The sequence below is a fragment of the Pelophylax lessonae genome (assembly GCF_965119305.1).
Source record: "Pelophylax lessonae genome assembly, chromosome: 3".
NCBI classification, from domain to species: domain Eukaryota; kingdom Metazoa; phylum Chordata; class Amphibia; order Anura; family Ranidae; genus Pelophylax; species Pelophylax lessonae.
Window position 1 is genome coordinate 27,915,620 of NC_138770.1, and position 19,605 is coordinate 27,935,224.

At 44.3% G+C, this 19,605-nt stretch overlaps 1 protein-coding gene and 1 pseudogene across 2 annotated transcripts in view; one reads left to right on the plus strand and one right to left on the minus strand.

The window, feature by feature from the left end:
• The window catches only part of LOC309550263 (uncharacterized protein), a gene marked incomplete at both ends in the record, with an annotated part of 667,886 nt that overhangs the window by 111,394 nt on the left and 536,887 nt on the right, over positions 1–19,605 (plus strand).
• The window catches only part of LOC309550691 (NACHT, LRR and PYD domains-containing protein 3-like), a 67,222-nt pseudogene that overhangs the window by 30,344 nt on the left and 17,273 nt on the right, over positions 1–19,605 (minus strand). The window contains exon 3 of the transcript XR_014226169.1: positions 2,365–2,658. The product of XR_014226169.1 is annotated as an NACHT, LRR and PYD domains-containing protein 3-like (transcript). The remainder of the gene's footprint in view (positions 1–2,364; positions 2,659–19,605) is intronic.

Here is a 19,605-nt window from a genome sequence, read left to right on the forward strand (position 1 = left end):
GTTGGGTGTCTTGAATGATTTTGTACCCGTGTACATGCCCGGGCCCTGATCCGCATATTACTGTTCTATGCTAGAAAAGTATCGATACATTGGAAAAGTGTTGAACCAAAGGTGATTTGAGAAAGGGAAAGCCGCTCAGATGTGTCAGTCTAACCTGGTGCTGGTAAGACCCGTCATCCGGATTGATGCAAGAGAAGTAGTGGAACCGCACTCAGGTGAATGAAAGCAATAAGATCTCTTTATTCTTCAAAATCATAGGTAGACAGACAGTGCAGGGAACAGGTAATCCAATGTTAACGCGTTTCACGGCACGCACGGCCGCTTACTCATAACCGTAGTGTTATGAGTAAACGGCCGTGCGTGCCGTGAAACGCGTTATCCTTGGATTACCTATTCCCTGCACTGTCTGTCTACCTATGATTTTGAAGAATAAAGAGATCTTATTGCTTTCATTCACCTGAGTGCGGTTCCACTACTTCTCTTGCAAAAGTGTTGAACCGCCTACAGTACAGCAGTTCTATGTTATTGTGAGAGGAGATGTACCACTATATAAACTGATCTATAAGAGTAGAGGATGTCCTGGCAAGTTCTCTAAAGTTTGGCAACCCTGGCTTGATGTGGATGATTAGTTTTGGGTGGATACCCCTCTGCCTTCCAGCTTGTCAGCTGAATGAGACCGTGGTGGTTCCATGAGAGTTAAGCCCCGTACACACGTACCGATTGTCGGCCGTAAATATTCGGCCGCCGACCGATCGGCCGATTGTAGGCTTGTTAGTATGATGCTTCCGACAGCCGACATTTTCGGCTGAACAGAATCTGTTGTGCAGACTTTAAAATATTTGTTGGTTGTCACCAGAACGGCCGTTTGTTCGCCAGTCAGTACAGATTTCGGCCGACAGACAGCAGATTAGCAAGACTGGGCATGCTCAGAAAAGAAAAAACACACAGAAAGTTAACCATCACATGACATCACTTCTGCAGTCGGCTGTTGTTGGCCGACAAAATTAGTGTGCAGTCTTTTGCAGTTTTCAACAGACACGACAGCCCTGGACAAAAGAAGGCCGATCGTTCGGCCGACGATCAGTATGTGTGTACGGAGCTTTAAGGATTATATGGTTTGACTAAAGTGTAATGACTGTTCCCCCTTGGGGGCTGGACTGTTGAGGGTAGGGGAAGGTGTGTGCATGTGAGTGTGTATGTGTGTGTGAGTCTTTGTCTGTGTCAGCTGTACCTGGCAGGTTGTCTCCCCCGTCTACCTTAGGGTTGGGACCACTTAGGATGCCCTGCTAGGCTTGTCCCACTGTCGCCGTTACGGTTCCTATGACACCCTGTTTTTGAGGTCCCCTTGTCCCTCCCTTCCCCCCTTGGCCTCGTTGGCCAGTTGTTGAATTATCTTATAAACACCTTTCAAAGTAACGCAGTGCCGAATCGCAAAATATGGCCTGGTCAGGAGGGGGGGGGGGGGTAAAATCTTCCGGTCTTAAAAGCGGTTAAAAATACGCTCATTGAGAATTTTTTGGTCAAAGACATGTAACTAAATACATTTTGGCCTAAATATATGACAAGAATTTAATATATTGGATATTTTTTAACTGTCAAAGTAGTAAATGTCAATTTTTCCCAAAAGTTTCACAATTTTTTTATTAATATCGCAAAAAATAAAAAGCGAGGTGATCAAATACCACCAAAAGAAAGCTCTGTTTGTGGGAAAAAGGACGTAAATTTCGTTTGGGTACAGCATTGCATGACCACGCAATCCTCAGTTAAAGTCACGCAGTGCCAAGTTGAAAAAAGTGGCCTGGCCATTAAGCAGGAAAATCCTCCGGTCTTAAATTGGTTAATAAAGCAAGTTAGATGGAAATCAGGTTACCTCTCACTTACAAAAGTCTCTGCAACACACTTTAAGTGTACCTGTGGCCCTGTACATCAGAATTCATAGACAGCCCAGTGCAACAGATTTATTTCAATGTAACATGCACCAGCTGACCCTGGCCTCTGTGTCTCATGGGTCGCAGGTGTTTGACTAGACTTCTGGAGACCTAATCCGAGCCATAATTGTACTGCAGGGCCCTGTGTTAACTGTGCTACAGGCATATGTGGGTTGTTATGGATCAGGAGGATTTGGTGTATGTGTCTCAAACCACCATCTGTGCTCATGTGTAGCAGACAGGAAGGTCTGCAAGGGCTTGGGCAGTTACAGAGTATAGCATAGAGCCCCGGATGGCCCCGTATTTGTGTAAGGGCACTAGCTAAGAGGTTCAGCCATTAGAAGTAGATAGGAGCTTGGCTACACAGTTTGTTACCCAGCTTTTGTTTTCTGAAAACGATTTCACCACGAAATGGCCATTACGGACAGGTACTCACCATTAAGTGCTCTCTTCTCCTGGAGGGCATTTGCAGGTCCCATAAGACTGATCAGTGTAAAGACTTTTATCATGACCTCAAGAGCCTCTTCTTCTCCATATGTGTCTATCAGGATGTCTTTGGTGGTGATCCAGTCTGCATTTTCTAGTCTTCCTCGGGTGATGGGAAGTTTATCTCCATAGGTGAAATCAGACAATTTGTTCCTAAATTTCTTGAAGTCACATCCTTTCAGATCCTCCAGAGAATATATAATAAGATCCCCGGGGGTTTGTGGGAGAACACCAGCAACAGACCCTGCAGAGAGGACAATCAGCAACCATAAACATTAATCCTGATTGGATAGATTCTGACACATGACAGCAGATAAGTCTGTACTGTCAGCCAGAAATACTATAAAAAACATATAAAAGGGAAAGGGACACATACCCCAATATGTTTATATGTACGTTACCCTATCCAGGGATTGGTTTTTGCATGAATATCTCACATGTCTCCTTGATGGTGGACAAATATTGGGTGCAAACACATACGGGTCTATTTATAAAACATTAGCCTTCATAAATAATCCCCATAATGTGTCTAATATGTTTATTTCCTCTGAATCTAATCCTCATAATGCTGTATTTACCTGATTTTCAAATTATATCCACTAGATAGAGGTGATTATCACAGGAAATAAACCCATTAGACACATTATGGGGATTATTCACAATTGCATTTCTTTTTATATATATATATATATATATATATATATATATATATATACCCCACTAATGTATATGTAGGGGGTGACAATGTTTACATATCATTTAGTCATTGTTTCATAATAGACATGAAGAAACTTTATGTAGCCCTCACCCCCGAAGGGGTGGCAGACTTTCTCCATAAATAGTACAGAAGCTGCTAGTCACACAAACACAATTCCAATCACAATGACAATTAAAAGAGAAGTTCCAGTTTAAAAAAAAAAAATTATACTCACCTGCTATGCTGCAGGTGTTCCCCGCTTCTAAAGCGGGCCATAGGCAGTTTGAATCTCGCAGGGACTGGCCAAGATTTGAACCATGTATGGGCAGGCTGATTGTACCCAAGTTGATTGTTTATTCAACTTGGGTACAACCAGCCTGTCAGGTTTTCCATTCCATTATTGCCAGCAGCAATAACTGAGTCTGCTGATTGCTCAGTTCTCTCAGCAGCGCAGGCTAAGCTGAGGCTACTTTGAGCTAGTTGCTGGCCCATGCATCTGGGTGGATAAAAAACAATAAAGTCTGGATCTTTCCCGAGCCTGGACCAGCTGAGTGATGTCACAGAACTAACTGCACTCCTGTGATCCCCAAGAGAATTACAGCAAAAATAGCATTGGCTATAATTCTCCTTCAACCTCCCTGGCAGTATGATTATTTCAGATTTTAGGTGCTGAAAGCGGTACCGTTATTTTGCATGTAATTCTTAAAGACGAGCAGTCCAAACTATTTACATATGATTTTTTTTTACTGTGCGTTCTTCTTTATAACATCTCAGGTATGATAAAGTTTGAAACACAAAATCATAAATTACAATATAATAAATAACTATAAATAAGTTAAAGTACTGTATATATGTCACGCCGAGCGCTCCGGGTCCTGCGGCTACCCCGTTCCCGTCCGCGGACTTTACACACTAACCTGCCGGATCCCATCCTGTCTTCCTCCCGGCGCGCGCGGCCCCGCTCCCTAGGGCGCGCGCGCGCGCCGCTGCACTAAAATTTAAAGGGCCAGTGCACCACTAATTGGTGCCTGGTTCAGTCAGTACAAAACATAAAAACCCACTTCCCCTTCCTGTCCTTGCCGGATCTTGTTGCCTTAGTGCCCTGAGAAAGCGTTTTGTGTATTTTCCCTGCCTGTGTATCTGACCTTCTGCCGTTGCCCCTGACTTCGAACCTTTGCCGCCTGCCCTGACCTTCTGCTACGTCTGACCTTGCCTTTGCCTTGTCCTACTGTAATACGCCTGTATTAGCTGTCCGTGAGGTTGAGCCGCTACCGGAGGACACGACCTGGTTGCTACCGCCGCAGCAAGTCCATCCCGCCTTGCGGCGGGCTCTTGTGAAAACCAGTAGCAACTTAGAACCGGTCCCCTGGTACGGTCCACGCCATTCACTCACTGACACAGAGGATCCACCCCTAGTGTCTTCATCGGCCGCCAGTCCAGACCCTGACAATATATATATATATATATATATATATATATATATATATGCATACGTATATATATCTATTTCCTGGACCTCCTCATGTCAGCCTACTATGAGTCAGGTCCGCCCCTCTGACCCCTTTAGGACAACCTCTAACTAGCCTTTAAAGTGCGGCCGTCTCGCCTAGGAAACTGTTATTTTTTCGTCCTCACTCCGGAACACCTTTAAAAAAAAAAAAAATAAAGAAAAAAAAATTGTTACCTTCCCTTGTGGCCTTCCGAGGTTCAGCCTCTCCTCAGCAAGAAGACCCCCTCTTATGGGCTGTAAATCTCCCTCGATGGTGAGTTCCCCTTGGTGCTGGGGGTGAGTTACATTGCAGTATAAAATTGCTGTATTTCATACTTATACCATTACTTGACAGTTAAAAACTGCTACAGATGCTGTATTCCAGTTATTTTTACAGTATGAATGATGAAGCCGGCTGATGATTTTTTGCTGTATTTTTTCCCCCTAAACATGCTTTCTGGCTCTTATAGTTCGCTAGAGATGGTGGTTTTGCATGCTCCAGTGTGGGGGGAGGGGGCCAGCCCAGGCTTCCTCTGATCACTATGGATCTGTTGGTTAATCCGTGGAGACAGTCTGCAGGTGCGGCTGGCTTCCTTTTCCTCTGCTGCCCTCACTGGGAGTACATGCACATCCTGGTCTACTTTGCCTGTGTTGAAGCTTGGGCTATTTTTGTCTATAGCTGCCGCCAGTCTCAAAGCACTGAAGATTTTTTGAGAAGGAATTGAATTTGTTTTTCTTTAACTTTAAAAAAAAAAAAGAGCACATTGCACGTGGCCAGGATGAATGCGAACTCTGTGCGACCTTGAGTTCAATTCCCCAGTAGATCACATACTGAAATATTGAAACAGCTGTGAATGCTGTCACTTTCATCTTATCACTAATTTTGTGTCAGCAATACCTTAAGGAGGTAGTCCAAGGATCTTCCTCTCATTATGCTTAGCACAATGAGGTGCAGGGAGGTTATGTTGCCAGGAAGGAGAATGGGTCTATGCCTTAATTGGGAAATCAAAGGTTCTCCTGTCCACTATTTATAGCCTCAAAGTTACTGTGAACACTGGATGTACTGTAGTTACCAAGTGTTGGCATATAGCTTGCGCTGCTTTACAATACTGTTGCTACCTGCTGCAGGGAGCCTCCCTGTGGCTATACTATTATGCCCCGTACACACATGCAGATTATCTGAAGACTTTTGTCTGCAGACTTACCAAAACCATATAATATGAGGTCAAACCTAAACACTTTCAATTTGTATGCAATCCGGCAGGCCCTTGCACTACATAGAAAAGGTAAATCTGAAGACAAAAGTCTTCAGATAATCTGCACGTGTGTACGGGGCATTAGTCCTTATTGCTTAGGGCAGATGAGGTTCTCCATGAGTGGAGGAGAAAGGGCTCCAGGGCTCTGGTTGGGAAGCTTGTGTTATGCAGTCTCAGTTTCAGGTAAAGGCTTGTTTGCCTGGCTGAAGACAGTGCCTCTGGGAGATGGCCCAGGACTACAGCATCAGAGTTGCCTTAGTGGAGATAGCCTATGGCCACACCACACCACCCTGTATGTGCTTGATCTCAGAAGCTAAGCAGGATCAGACCTGGTTAGTGGGTGGATGGGGGACCACCTGGGAATACCAGATTCTGTATTACAGCACATATAACTCTTTACCAGAAGAGGGCAGTAATACTGATAATTGTGCACTTAGCTTCTCTACTCTAAGTACAGGGGGGCCCTTACATGTTCTGCATCTTGAGGCTTTGCAAAACTCTACAACCATAGGCATGCCGCTTCAAGGCAGAGGCAAAAGGGGGTTTGTGGTTTCGCATCAGCTGCAGGGCCGTGGTTGGCTACCCCAGTTTGCCTTGCTCTGGAGCGGTGATGGCGAACCTTGGCGCCCTGGATGTTTTGGGGCTGCATTTCTCATGGTGCTCATGCACTCTGCAGTGTAGTTGGGCATCGTGGGGGGTGTGGTTCTGGGGTGCCGAGGTTCGCCATCACTGCTCTAGGGCTACTGTCAAATGCAGGTTTTAAAAAGCAGTGTACAATATTTGCATTGCCTCCCATACCCTGGAAGACCTTTTTAACGTTTTGAGTATCAATGATAGACAGATGCAGAGGTGGAGCACAAATATTAATTTCCTCTCTTGGGTCGCAAATATCGGATGGACTTTGGATCTGTCACGGCACTGCCGCGTACTCACCTGCGTCTGGGCGCCTGCGGCGTTCTCGCAACAGAGTCTCGGTGCTTGCCGGTCACAGAGACACCCCCTCCGGGTCTGCGGTGGCTCCTTCTCCTCCCCTCACCTCTGAGGACTGCAGCAGCACACTGTCATGGCAAGATGGCGGCCACCATGCGGTTAGTGTTTTACACAGAGGGAGAGAGGAGAGTTGAAGATCTGGTAAGATCAGGTTCTATGAAGCAAACCAAGATGGCGCTGGGTCTGTGACCTCCCTTTATAGCCCCTGGCAGCCCCACCTACTGGTGGGAGGTGGCGGGTCATGTGATCCTGGCTCCCTATATAAACCAAGCACACCTTCCAGTCAGTGCTTGGTTATTTTCCTTGCTCCTGTGTGTCTGCTAATTGCATTGTCTGTGTTCCTGGTTCCTGATCCTTTCTCCCTCAGGTGGATACTCCTTGATTGCCTGCCAGACCTGACTCCAGAGTTGTCGACCTTACCTCCTCCTCTTCATTAAAGGCCCCCGTGCCACCACAATCCCTACGGGGCTCTGTTCCCACTTCCAGGGACTCCTAAGGGTCGTGATTGTAAGGGAGTGCTGTTCCACTGCAACTGGGTTCCCTCTCCACTGCAAGACCCCAGGTGGGTTGTGACATAATAACCAAGCCGCAAAAATGGAACCCGCAGGAACAGCCGAAGCTATTACTGCTCTCACCCAACAGATGACAGCCTTGGCTCAAGCCGTCCAAGATCTACAAGCCAGTAACGCTATGCTTCTTCAACATGAACAAAGAAGGGCTCAGTCTGTACCCCTTCCAGACTCACCCCCAGCCACTGGTCCGGTAATAACTGCATTCCCAGAACCAGCCATTCCTATGCCTGACAAGTTTACTGGAAAGAAGTCTGAACTGCTATCATTCATCACAGCTTGTGAACTACTCTTCGTCCTAAAACCACGCACCTACCCCAATGATTACGTGAAGGTCCGCACAAGCATTGCCTTGCTGTCAGGTCAACCACAAATCTGGGCACACCAACTCCTGCACTCAAAGAGTCCAATACTGGAGACCTGGGACTCTTTTGCTGCAGCTATGCGTACATTATATGATGACTCTTTGAGACCCTCCGCTGCTCGCTCAGCCCTCCGTTCCCTCCGGCAAGGAAGAAGACCTGTGGAGGACTACACCACGGATTTCCGGGAGTTGGCGTCTGACACTGGTTATAATGAAACTGGCCTGATAGAACAGTACCGACTAGGATTATCCGAGGCCTTAAAAGATGAATTAGCCAGAGTTGGGGTACCCCCTTCCTTGGAGGGTCTGATCCTCCTAGTCACCCAATTAGACCGACGCTTCCGTGAACGAAGAAGTGAGAGACAGGCTCCAGCTTATCTCCGGTCCTTGGATTCCCCAGGGCCTATGCCTTCTGCTTCTCCATCCTCTTCCTCATCTGAAGAACCTATGCAAATAGGCATGGTTCGCCGTCCACTAACGGAAGAAGAACGCAAGAGACGCCGTTCTCAAGGACTTTGTCTCTATTGTGGGAAAGCCGATCACCAACTCCGGTCATGCCCCGTCCGACCCACAACCTCACCTGGTAAGGGTTCCTTAGCCCCTTCTTCCTGGACTTCTACTGTTCCATCCACCTCTTCTTACTTATCTGTTTCTCTTTCTCTCCAGTGGGGAAGTAGAGATCTCCAGATTACGGCCATCATCGACTCCGGAGCCAGCGGGTGTTTCATAGACCAGACCTTGGTCCGATCACATCATCTGCCTATGCAACTTAAGTCACGGCCGTTATCCCTATTCGTGGTAGATGGGACTCCTATCAAAACTGGACCCGTACTACATGAAACCGGTCCCATCTGTCTCCTCCTTGGTCACCATAAAGAGACTATCAATTTGGATATTGTACCCTCACCAATATTCCCACTCATCCTCGGCCTTCCCTGGCTTCGCACCCACAATCCAGCGATAGACTGGATTAAGGGTACTCTCACCTTCTCTTCCACCTTTTGCACCACCACTTGCTTAAAAGAGGCACCCACGCATCTACTCACGATAAACCTTGACCCTCCAGTTATCTTGCCAGACAAATACAAGGAATTCCAGGATGTCTTCAACAAACAGAATGCAGATCAGTTGCCCCTAAGACGTCCATATGATTGTCCAATCGATTTGCTCCCAGGTGCCCCTATCCCCTATGGACGTGTATTCCCTCTGTCGGAAACTGAACTCGCGCACCTTAAGGGGTACATTTCTGACAGCCTCGCCAAAGGTTTCATCAGACCTTCCACGTCACCAGCAGGAGCAGGTATATTTTTTGTTGGTAAGAAAGATGGAGGTCTTCGCCCATGTATTGACTACCGTGCCTTGAATAACATCACTATTAAGAATCGATACCCCTTACCTCTGACACCCGAGCTCCTAGATCGATTAAGGAAAGCAAAGATTTTCTCGAAACTAGACCTACGAGGCGCATATAACCTGGTCCGCATACGCAAGGGGGATGAGTGGAAGACAGCATTCAGGACACGCTACGGACATTTTGAATATCTCGTCATGCCCTTCGGGCTCTGCAATGCCCCGGCCACATTCCAGCACTTCCTGAATGATGTCTTCCGTGATATACTGGATTCTTTTGTCGTAATATATCTAGACGACATACTGATCTTCTCCTCTTCTTCTGCTGAACATAACGAGCATATGAGAAGGGTACTTCTCCGTCTCCGTGAGCACAGACTCTATGCCAAGTTGGAGAAATGTGTTTTTGATACAGAATCCGTGGAATTCCTGGGGTACTTGATCTCTCCGGGGCAAATACAAATGGACCCTCGTAAGATCACAGCTATCCTGGAATGGCCTATCCCTAAGGACAAGAAGTCTGTACAGCGCTTCATTGGGTTTGCCAATTTCTATAGACGTTTTATCAGAGGTTTTTCCCAGGTATGCTCCCCCATTACAGCCCTGACAAAAAGCCACAACCTGTTCACATGGACCAACCAAGCTCAAGAGGCCTTTGAGAAACTAAAAGAACTGTTTACCCAGGCTCCTATTCTCATCCAGCCCGATTCTACAAAGGCCTTTTTCCTTGAAGTTGATGCCTCCGATATTGCCATTGGGGGTATCCTGTCCCAAAGAGGTGAGAGGGATGATCGACTTCACCCCGTGGCATTCTACTCACGAAAACTCCTGCCCGCTGAAATTAACTATGACGTGGGCGAAAGGGAACTTCTTGCTGTCAAAAACACTCTAGAGGAATGGCGCCATCTCCTTGAAGGAGCACCCTTACCTGTAACTGTATATACAGACCACCGTAATCTAGAGTACCTACGTACTGCTAAGAGACTGCGTCCCCGTCAAGCCCGCTGGGCTTTATTCTTTTCCAGATTTAATTTGCAGATCACCTACCGCCCTGGCTCAAAAAATCAAAAGGCAGATGCTCTATCACGCATGTATGAAAAGACAAACCCAACAGATCAAACCCAAGACACCATCCTACCTCCAAACCAATTCCTAGCAATACAGGTATCACTCCTAGACCGTATACGCAATTCATCGGTCCAACCACCGGTGAGGATACCTCCTCTGATCCAGAAACAAGGCTTATGGTACCATGGTGAACAACTGTATATACCACCTTCACTCCAGTCTGAGGTAATTGGCCAGTTCCATGATACCCTTTCAGCAGGTCACGGAGGAATTACCCAAAACATTAGCCGTTATTGGTGGCCTTCTATTAAATCGGACGTCAGGGATTATGTCCTTTCTTGTGATATATGTGCTCGATCAAAGACCCCAAAGATAAAACCTGTGGGTCTTCTCCAACCTCCTGCAGTTCCTCAAGGGCCATGGACCGACATAGCCATGGACTTTATTGTGGATCTACCCTTATCACACAAACACAACACCATCATGGTGGTAGTGGATAGATTCACAAAAATGGCACATTTCATTCCTTCTGTAGGACTTCCATCTGCTTCAAAGACTGCCTCCTTGTTCCTGCAAAACATCTTTCGTATACATGGATTACCCCAAACCATCATCACTGACCGTGGGTCCCAGTTCACCTCCCGTTTCTGGTCCCATTTTTGTCGTCATCTAAGGATCCAACGATGTTTATCCTCGGCTTACCATCCTCAGACCAACGGCCAAACAGAACGTACCAACCAGATTCTGGAACAATATCTTCGTTGTTTCACTACACATCTGCAAGACGACTGGTTATCTCTGCTTCCCACAGCAGAGTTCTCCTACAACAACCACATGCACCACTCCAGCAAGATTACACCTTTTTATGCCAACTATGGTTTCCATCCATGTGCCCTTCCAGAGCTACCTTGTCCAAACACAGTGCCTGACGTAGCCTCACAACTGAACAAACTTAGACATCTTAAGCCTATGTTGTACCAGACCCTGAAAATAGCACAACAACGCTACAAAGGATATGCAGACAAAAAAAGGTCACCAGCACCCACCTATGTGCCAGGAGACAAAGTCTGGCTGTCCACACAACATATGCGTTTGTCTTGCCCCTCACGGAAGTTGGGACCACGTTACATAGGGCCTTTCACTATAACCGAGATCCTATCTCCTGTGGCCGTCCGCCTGGACCTCCCTTCCACCTACAGGTTACATCCGGTTTTTCATGTATCCCTCCTAAAACCTTGGAAACCCAACAGATTTCCTTCCCGTATTGTGGCTCCACCCTCTCCAGTGGTTGTGGATGGCTCTGAAGAGTTTGAAGTCCAAGAGATTCTTGATTCCAGACGTCGTAGGGGAAATCTGGAGTATCTCATCCACTGGAAAGGGTATGGCCCAGAGGAGAGATCCTGGGAGCCAGCTAAGAATGTTCATGCACCTGCCAAGATTAGAGCTTTCCACAGAAGACACCCTGGCCGACCAACCCTATTTCGCGCCCTGAGGTCGCGTTTAGGAAGGGGGCTCTGTCACGGCACTGCCGCGTACTCACCTGCGTCTGGGCGCCTGCGGCGTTCTCGCAACAGAGTCTCGGTGCTTGCCGGTCACAGAGACACCCCCTCCGGGTCTGCGGTGGCTCCTTCTCCTCCCCTCACCTCTGAGGACTGCAGCAGCACACTGTCATGGCAAGATGGCGGCCACCATGCGGTTAGTGTTTTACACAGAGGGAGAGAGGAGAGTTGAAGATCTGGTAAGATCAGGTTCTATGAAGCAAACCAAGATGGCGCTGGGTCTGTGACCTCCCTTTATAGCCCCTGGCAGCCCCACCTACTGGTGGGAGGTGGCGGGTCATGTGATCCTGGCTCCCTATATAAACCAAGCACACCTTCCAGTCGGTGCTTGGTTATTTTCCTTGCTCCTGTGTGTCTGCTAATTGCATTGTCTGTGTTCCTGGTTCCTGATCCTTTCTCCCTCAGGTGGATACTCCTTGATTGCCTGCCAGACCTGACTCCAGAGTTGTCGACCTTACCTCCTCCTCTTCATTAAAGGCCCCCGTGCCACCACAATCCCTACGGGGCCCTGTTCCCACTTCCAGGGACTCCTAAGGGTCGTGATTGTAAGGGAGTGCTGTTCCACTGCAACTGGGTTCCCTCTCCACTGCAAGACCCCAGGTGGGTTGTGACAGGATCTATCTTGGTGCTAAGCACGTGGATGTGTTTATGAAGGTTCCTGTCTTCATGACAGAATCCTGGAAAGCCATTATTCTGGTGGTGAGGAAGGGAGGCTGGTGCCCCTTTCTGGACTTGGCAGACGCTAGTCTACATATTCCTATAGTCTGGGTTCACCAGCACTTCTCAGGTTTTCTAGCAGACGATGGCTTGGCCTAGGTCATGGTATGTTTTTTGGTTGGCATTCTAACCAGAACCCTCTTGAGGGTACTATCAATATTTATGGCATTTATTTCCTCAAGGGATATCCTGCTGATAGCCAAGTAGGGGTGCTGCTGCTGGGTAACATTCTAGCCTGCAGGACCCTCTAGATCTTGGAGTATCTGGTCAATTTTTAGTAGATTCAAATTCAGTCTACTTAAGTCCTGGATCACTGTTCATTGCAAGCGAAAGTCACGTCCATCCTTCTGGGTCCTGGTATGCTTTTTGGTCATGGCACCAGCCCCAGAACCCTCTTGGAGGTACTATCTATCCTTAGGGCATTCATTTCCTCAGTGATATCCTGCTTATATCTACGTAGGAGCGCTGCTGCTAGATAACGCTTTAGCCTGCAAGATCCTCGAGAGCTTTCATCTTGTCAATTTTTAGTAGAATAAAATTCAGTCTACGTAGTCCTGGATCACTGTTCAGTGCTACTTAAGGTCAGGTCCATCCTTCTGGGGCCTGGGATCCTGCGCAGTTTATGCAGGAGGAAAGTGGAAGACAGGCTCTGTCTATTAGCAAGTGATGTGTGCTTGCTTGGTCTTCCTATCTTCCACCATGCCTGGGCTGGCAAGGGGAAAGCGGTGAAGTAGATGACTTGAATTTATTTTTCCTCGACAATGAGAATGCCATTCTTCAGTTCTGAGAGGTGGTTCTTCCCAGTTCCATTAGCCCACTTGTATTGACCTGCTGCCTCTCGCCAGTGCTGTGGGCGCTAGAAGGCTAGGCCCAATACTAGCCTTAGAGTATTCGTGTGATCTTGTGGTGACTTCTTGTTAGGTAATAATTGGAATGGGCTCTATTGAACGACCTAAAAAGATCTTTCAGGCATTCCAGTAATTTGGATGGGTCAGAACCTCCAGAGATCTCTGGGACTAACTCACCTTTTTGAATATTTGGATATTCCTGCACACTGCTCAGGACAGGGGCTCTTTTCTTACTGATAGGTCTGTCTCTTCCTGGTTCTGCTCTTTTCTGTAACAGGCCTTAGTCCTAGGGTAATGTCAGGTGGGGCAGTTCCTGCGCACCCAGGCAATGCATACCCCTCTGTTTCTTCGGTAGACAGGGTGTCTCAGTCTTGGAACAAATAACTTGCCTATTGCTGGGGTTTAGATTTTTGTCTCTGAAGCATCCTCCTTCACCTCCTTTTCTTTTGGATGGAGTTGGGAAGGAGAGTATGGTTGACAGTTTTGTGGTTTTTGATCTCGGTCTTGCCGCTCCAAACTAGTGTCTACACACGGCAGTCCTTGGGACTGGGGTGCTCAGTGTGTGGGTCTTTTTTCCAAGCATTAGAGATGGCAAGACTCAAACTCAGTTTGAGTCTGTTGAAACCAGAGGCAGTCTGATTTGTTCTGATAGCAAATCGGTCTATTTTAGGAGGTCTGGTAACTACTAGGGATGATAGAACGGTTCGGGTCGACCATCGGTTAGACCGAACATTGGCTGTTCGAAATTCGGCCGAATTCCGAACTTTTTGCTGAAAAAGTTCGGAATTCGGCAACCAGAACCGACCAAAATGCAATGGGACAGGAAATGGGCTTTAAAAGCCCACGATTGGACCAGAACCATCAGTAAAAGCCAATTGAGGGGGCAGGAGAATGCTAGGAATGTGATTGGAGTGACTAGGGCGTCCAGAGGACAATCATTAGTGAATACGCCCCCCAGTATATAAGATAGCCCCACCAAATTCCTAGCATTGTAATACAGGGCTGTGGAAGAGAGTGGAAGCAGTTCTGTTACTTCTGCTTCAAAATGTCATTTAGCAATTTGTCAGAATATTTATACTGCTCTGAATATAACAGTGTCTATTTATGTCAATAAGCAAAGATCTGTGTGGTAGGAGAATCTCCACTTATTTCCACAAATCAATATGTAGCAAATTATTTTTATTGATTAAAAGCATTTCTTTTTAAAAGCATATACCAATCTTAGTGAAAACTGTCTACAGTATGGAATATATAAGAATATTTATTCACGAGACATGTATTCACGATAAATGATCAAACTTGAGATGACACAAAAAGATAACTTTACATAAAATATAAACTTCAAACAATAAATGCAATGTAATGTGTAGCTCAATAATGAAAGTGAAAATAAAGCAAGATTACGTTTTCTCCAGGTATAGTATAAACCATAAATGAATGTTCTATATAATCAGACCACAATTGTCCGCGTAATGCACAGGCTGATAGTCACTCCACTGCAGATGAAGCAAGAATAGGCTATGCAAAACGTGAGACTAATACGCCAATATGCGCTAAATCTGATATTCATAAAAATGTATAAAAACAAAAATCTACCATGGTTTATACGGCTGGGATTGTACTCTCATTACCCTTAAATATGAAATGTAAAACATTTAAGGAAGGAAATAAATGATAGTAAATAATATCAAATAAACAGCAAGTATATGTACCATATTTAAAATGGCTGCTAGCTTAAAATGGTTGTTACCAGAGTCCTTAAGATGGCTGCCTTTCCAAGATGGTGGCCAGGTAGGGAGGAGTTTTGTTTGGCGTCCCTCAAAGTTTCAGATACATGATGGAGCAAAATGGAGTCTGTGTAGATGAGTCTATGCATGGCTGTAGTAGCGTGTGTATTGTATATGTAATGTATGTTGTGCAAATGTCCTGTGTCTCTCTCATCTGGGTTTCCCTTTTTATATGGTATTGAACAAAGGACTATTAAAATTACCATAAGTTAAACCCAGAGGGAGTAACATTATCCCCATTGGTTGGGACATCTTATTCATTAACTAGTGAGGTCATTGGGTGACACCTCTTGGTTGACCAGAATATTAAAATTAAATGATGATTCCTCCATATTTAAGAGTAATCATCATAAAACAACATAAAATGTATCCATACTCTCATCTATTGCATGTCCATTTAATATCCACCGTGTATCTAGGTAAAGATTAAATCTGGTAACACCATTATATATTATTAATATATATATATATAATTTATTGGAAATTACTTTTCAACCTAAGACTTCAACTAGCAGCAGTCAGTCACCAGAGATGGCAGTATTGTGTTGCTCTGAGCTTCAGCATATAGCAATATTACAGCATTATTTACCTACAAATAAAACTTTGCACCTTATATTGACAAAGAGCTTACCATCTCAGACTTTCTAGAGTCTGGCAAGGTTAGAAAAGTTTTATGATTAATTTTTACAACTTACAAAGGTTTAACATGAAGTCTTTCTAAACATGCAGTGATGAGTCATCAAAATCACTTTAACTTTCTTTTAGCAAGGATGAAACAATTATAATATATAATGGTTTTCTACATATCTATGTATGTTAGTTATATATATATATATATATTTCATTGTTAATATTCTGTTACATATAAGATTATAATGTATCTGTAAATCGTATTTTTAAATGGATCTAAACACAGAAAATACTGACTAAGGTTTATGGTCCCACACACAGATAAGATTACCTTGGTATAGCGTCTTAGACTTATATCTAAGGAAAGTCAACAGACTATTTATTTATTACCTTAGGTCAACCCAGCATGTTTGGGTAAACCTGTTTAAGAATTTCCTGAATAGGCACTTTTTGTTAAAGAGATTTAACCTTTCAGTAACCTAACAAAAATGGATGTCATTGCTTCATATTTCTATATAGAACAAAATATGTAATGAAATATTTCATTTCTTTTTTAAATGTAACCTCCCCAAATAAGCCTGACAAATTTTTAGTGTGAGGAAAGGGATATCTAGTGTAGTTAGGGTGCTATTTTCCACTTTAGTTAGCTTAATAATCTAGTTTCTGTAGGGAAAGTGTTAAGTGCCAAGGTGACCGTAGTGTAGTGTAGGGTTAACTGACTCTGACTGCTATGGCAGGGTGACCAAACCCTTCCATGTCAGGGTGACCGCTATAGAGAAAAGATCGTTTCTCTTAGGTCACTTATAGAACAGCGATATGGCTTCTCGCCGGTCAGCCTGCTTTTTGCTGCAGGCGTTTATAGGGCTTTTTTGAGGACATTTTTGGAGTCGGGCATGACATCTGAACTTCTGTATAGGGGTATATATACACACACATGTATGTATATATACACCTACACATACATAGGTGTGAAAGTAGCAGAACACTATGCTTGCGCTAATAAAATAACAGGCATATGTCTCCACTCCTATCACACCTATATATGTGTATGTGTATATATACATATAAGTGTGTATGTATATATACCCCTATACAGAAGTTCAGATGTTTTGCATGCCTCCAAAGACCCCAAAAAATGCCCAAAAAACGCCTGCGCCAAAAAAAACGCCCAGGTGTGTTATTGCAGGGGTTTTTTGGGGGCATTTTTTGGGGTCTTTGGAGGCAGGCAAAACATCTGAACTTCTGTATAGGGGTATATATACACACACACTTATATGTATATATACACACATACACATATATAGGTGTGATAGGAGCGGAGCCCTATGCCTGTTAATTATTTAATTAGCGCAAGCATAGTGTTCTGCTATTTTCACACCTATATGTGTGTAGGTGTATATATACATACATGTGTGTGTATATATACCCCTATACAGAAGTTCAGATGTTTTGCCTGCCTCCAAAGACCCAAAAAAAATGCCCAAAAAAACGCCTGCGCCAAACAAAAAAACGCCCAGGGTATTTTTTGGGGGTCTTTGGAGGCGGCAAAACATCTGAAATTCTGTATAGGGGTATATATACACACACACTTATATGTATTTCACACATACACATATATAGGTGTAATAGGAGCGGAGACATATTGGTGTTAATTATTTCATTAGCGCAAGTATAGTGTTCTGCTACTTTCACACCTATATGTGTGTATGTGTATATATACATATAAGTGTGTGTGTATATATACCCCTACACAGAAGTCCTGATGTTATGCCTGCCTCCAATAACCCCCAAAAAATGCCCAAAAAAACGCTTGCTACAAAACCGGCAAGGTGTGAAAATAGCGGAGCCATATCCCTGTTCTATATTAATTCTAATACAAACAACCTTTTTTTCCTGGTTCTGGACATGCTACAGAGCTGAAACTTCACAGGTACACTTTTTAGACCCCCCAAACACTAAATCCAAAGAAATCTCTTTTTTTTTTTCAATAATTTTTTCAATAATTGGCTCTCTATTAAAAAATTACAATTTTTAAGAACTTTTTTTGTGTGATTAATAGTCCCTGGGGCATGACCCAGAACCCTAGGCACCTTTTAGGGGCATTTATTGGGTTTTAGGGCTTTAAAATGGTGTTTTTTGATTACCGAAGTTCGGGTCCCATTGATTTCAATGGGGTTCTGAAATCCGGGCTGAACTTTTGGGAAGTTTGGGTGTTCTGGTCGAACCGAACTTTTGAAAAGTTCGATCATCCCTAGTAACTACCATGGTAATTTGATTAGTCCACCAAGAGGGAGTCAGGAGTCTACCATCCTAGAGTGTATTGTGCTGATTTTATCCTTTGTCCCGAGTGCAGGTTTTATCTTGGAGGGTATTAAATCTTCCAGGGTCAGAGTTTTACCAGTCTGATTGACCAGAAAATTAATCGATCCCTGTGAATTGACTCTCAACCTTCTTCTTAAAACATTAGGTTATGCTGCCCGTAGGTCTGGTAGGGTCAGCAGAGATATTCCAGTGTCCTTTCTACTTTTCCTGGTCTTGGGACTCTCAGACCATAGGTCAGGGTGCCTTGGCTAAAATGTGGAAACTCCACCTGGTGCGGTTTTTCCCTCCAGCTCTGCTGATTTTCAGGATGATTCCAAGGATTTGTTGGCCATTTGACTATTGTGTTGCCATGATTTCATACTCCAGGAGACTAGTATTTCCATCTAGATATTGGAAGGTAGAAATGGATGGTATGTAGGTTGAAATGTGATATCAGTGATCATTTTATATTGCCAGAGGGAGAATAGGCTCCATATTGCAGAATCAAGGAATTCGGGCTATTCCACTTAACACCACAGGCACAGGTGGCAGTCTTCTTGCGCGTTTCTTCACGGAAGTATTAGGATTCCTTGTCTCCTTCAGGTTTAGATTTTGTTGTATGCCACCAAATTGGTTAGGGAAGGATGTAGCATTAAACTCATTTTAAATCCTACATCCTGTGGCAATGGATACTTGCTTCTCTAGAGAGTATCAGGATTATGCTTTTTTGTAGAAAAAAAAAAGGCTTCTTTCAGTCTTTTTAGCCAGATGGCTTTTTCCCAAGTTCCAACATTCCATGGACTACTTTCCAAGTGAACTGAGAAACCACTCTTCCTGCTTTTTCAGAAGATGAAAGGGAGAGAATATGAAAAGGAATTCAATCTGATTCTTCCCCTTCAGCCTACTTGGGATCAGTATGGTCTTTTCAAGGGGAATGACCACTTGGTGTCCCAAGTGGGTTTAGGGGAGTTTCATGGCATTGGAAGGGGTTAGTCCTTCCTGAACAGTCAGTCAGGATGGTTCAGTTTGACTAGTTCCCTGCGGCTTCCTCTGTCTTCAGAAATTACGTCACATTGCACAAAACTAGGGCAGTTCCTTGACCATATAGAAGGGAGTAAGTTCTGCGCTATGGATATCTAACGGATATATATCAAAGGTAATTAGGCTGCAGCCTACCCTAAGCTACAAATGAATGACTGTATAAAAAAGTTTAGAACTATGGGTAATTGGCGCTGCCTATCTGGAATACTGTTGTATAAATCACAACGTAATGTATGTGGATATGAATAAAAGTGTCTGTGCAAGGGTCAATATGCACAATTAAATAAATAAAACCAACATGTAAAAACAGGAATAAATTTATAAGATCAACATATATAAAATAGATATTATATCCCGGTGATAAAAAGGTGCAATCAAGTGATATATATAAAACGATTGAACAATATAAAGTACCAAGTGACAAATAGTGCTAGATCGTATGCAGGAAATAAAAAACAATTGTACTGAGAAAAAGTACAGAAAAATTGCAATAAATGCAATATTGTGCAAAACGATGAATGATAT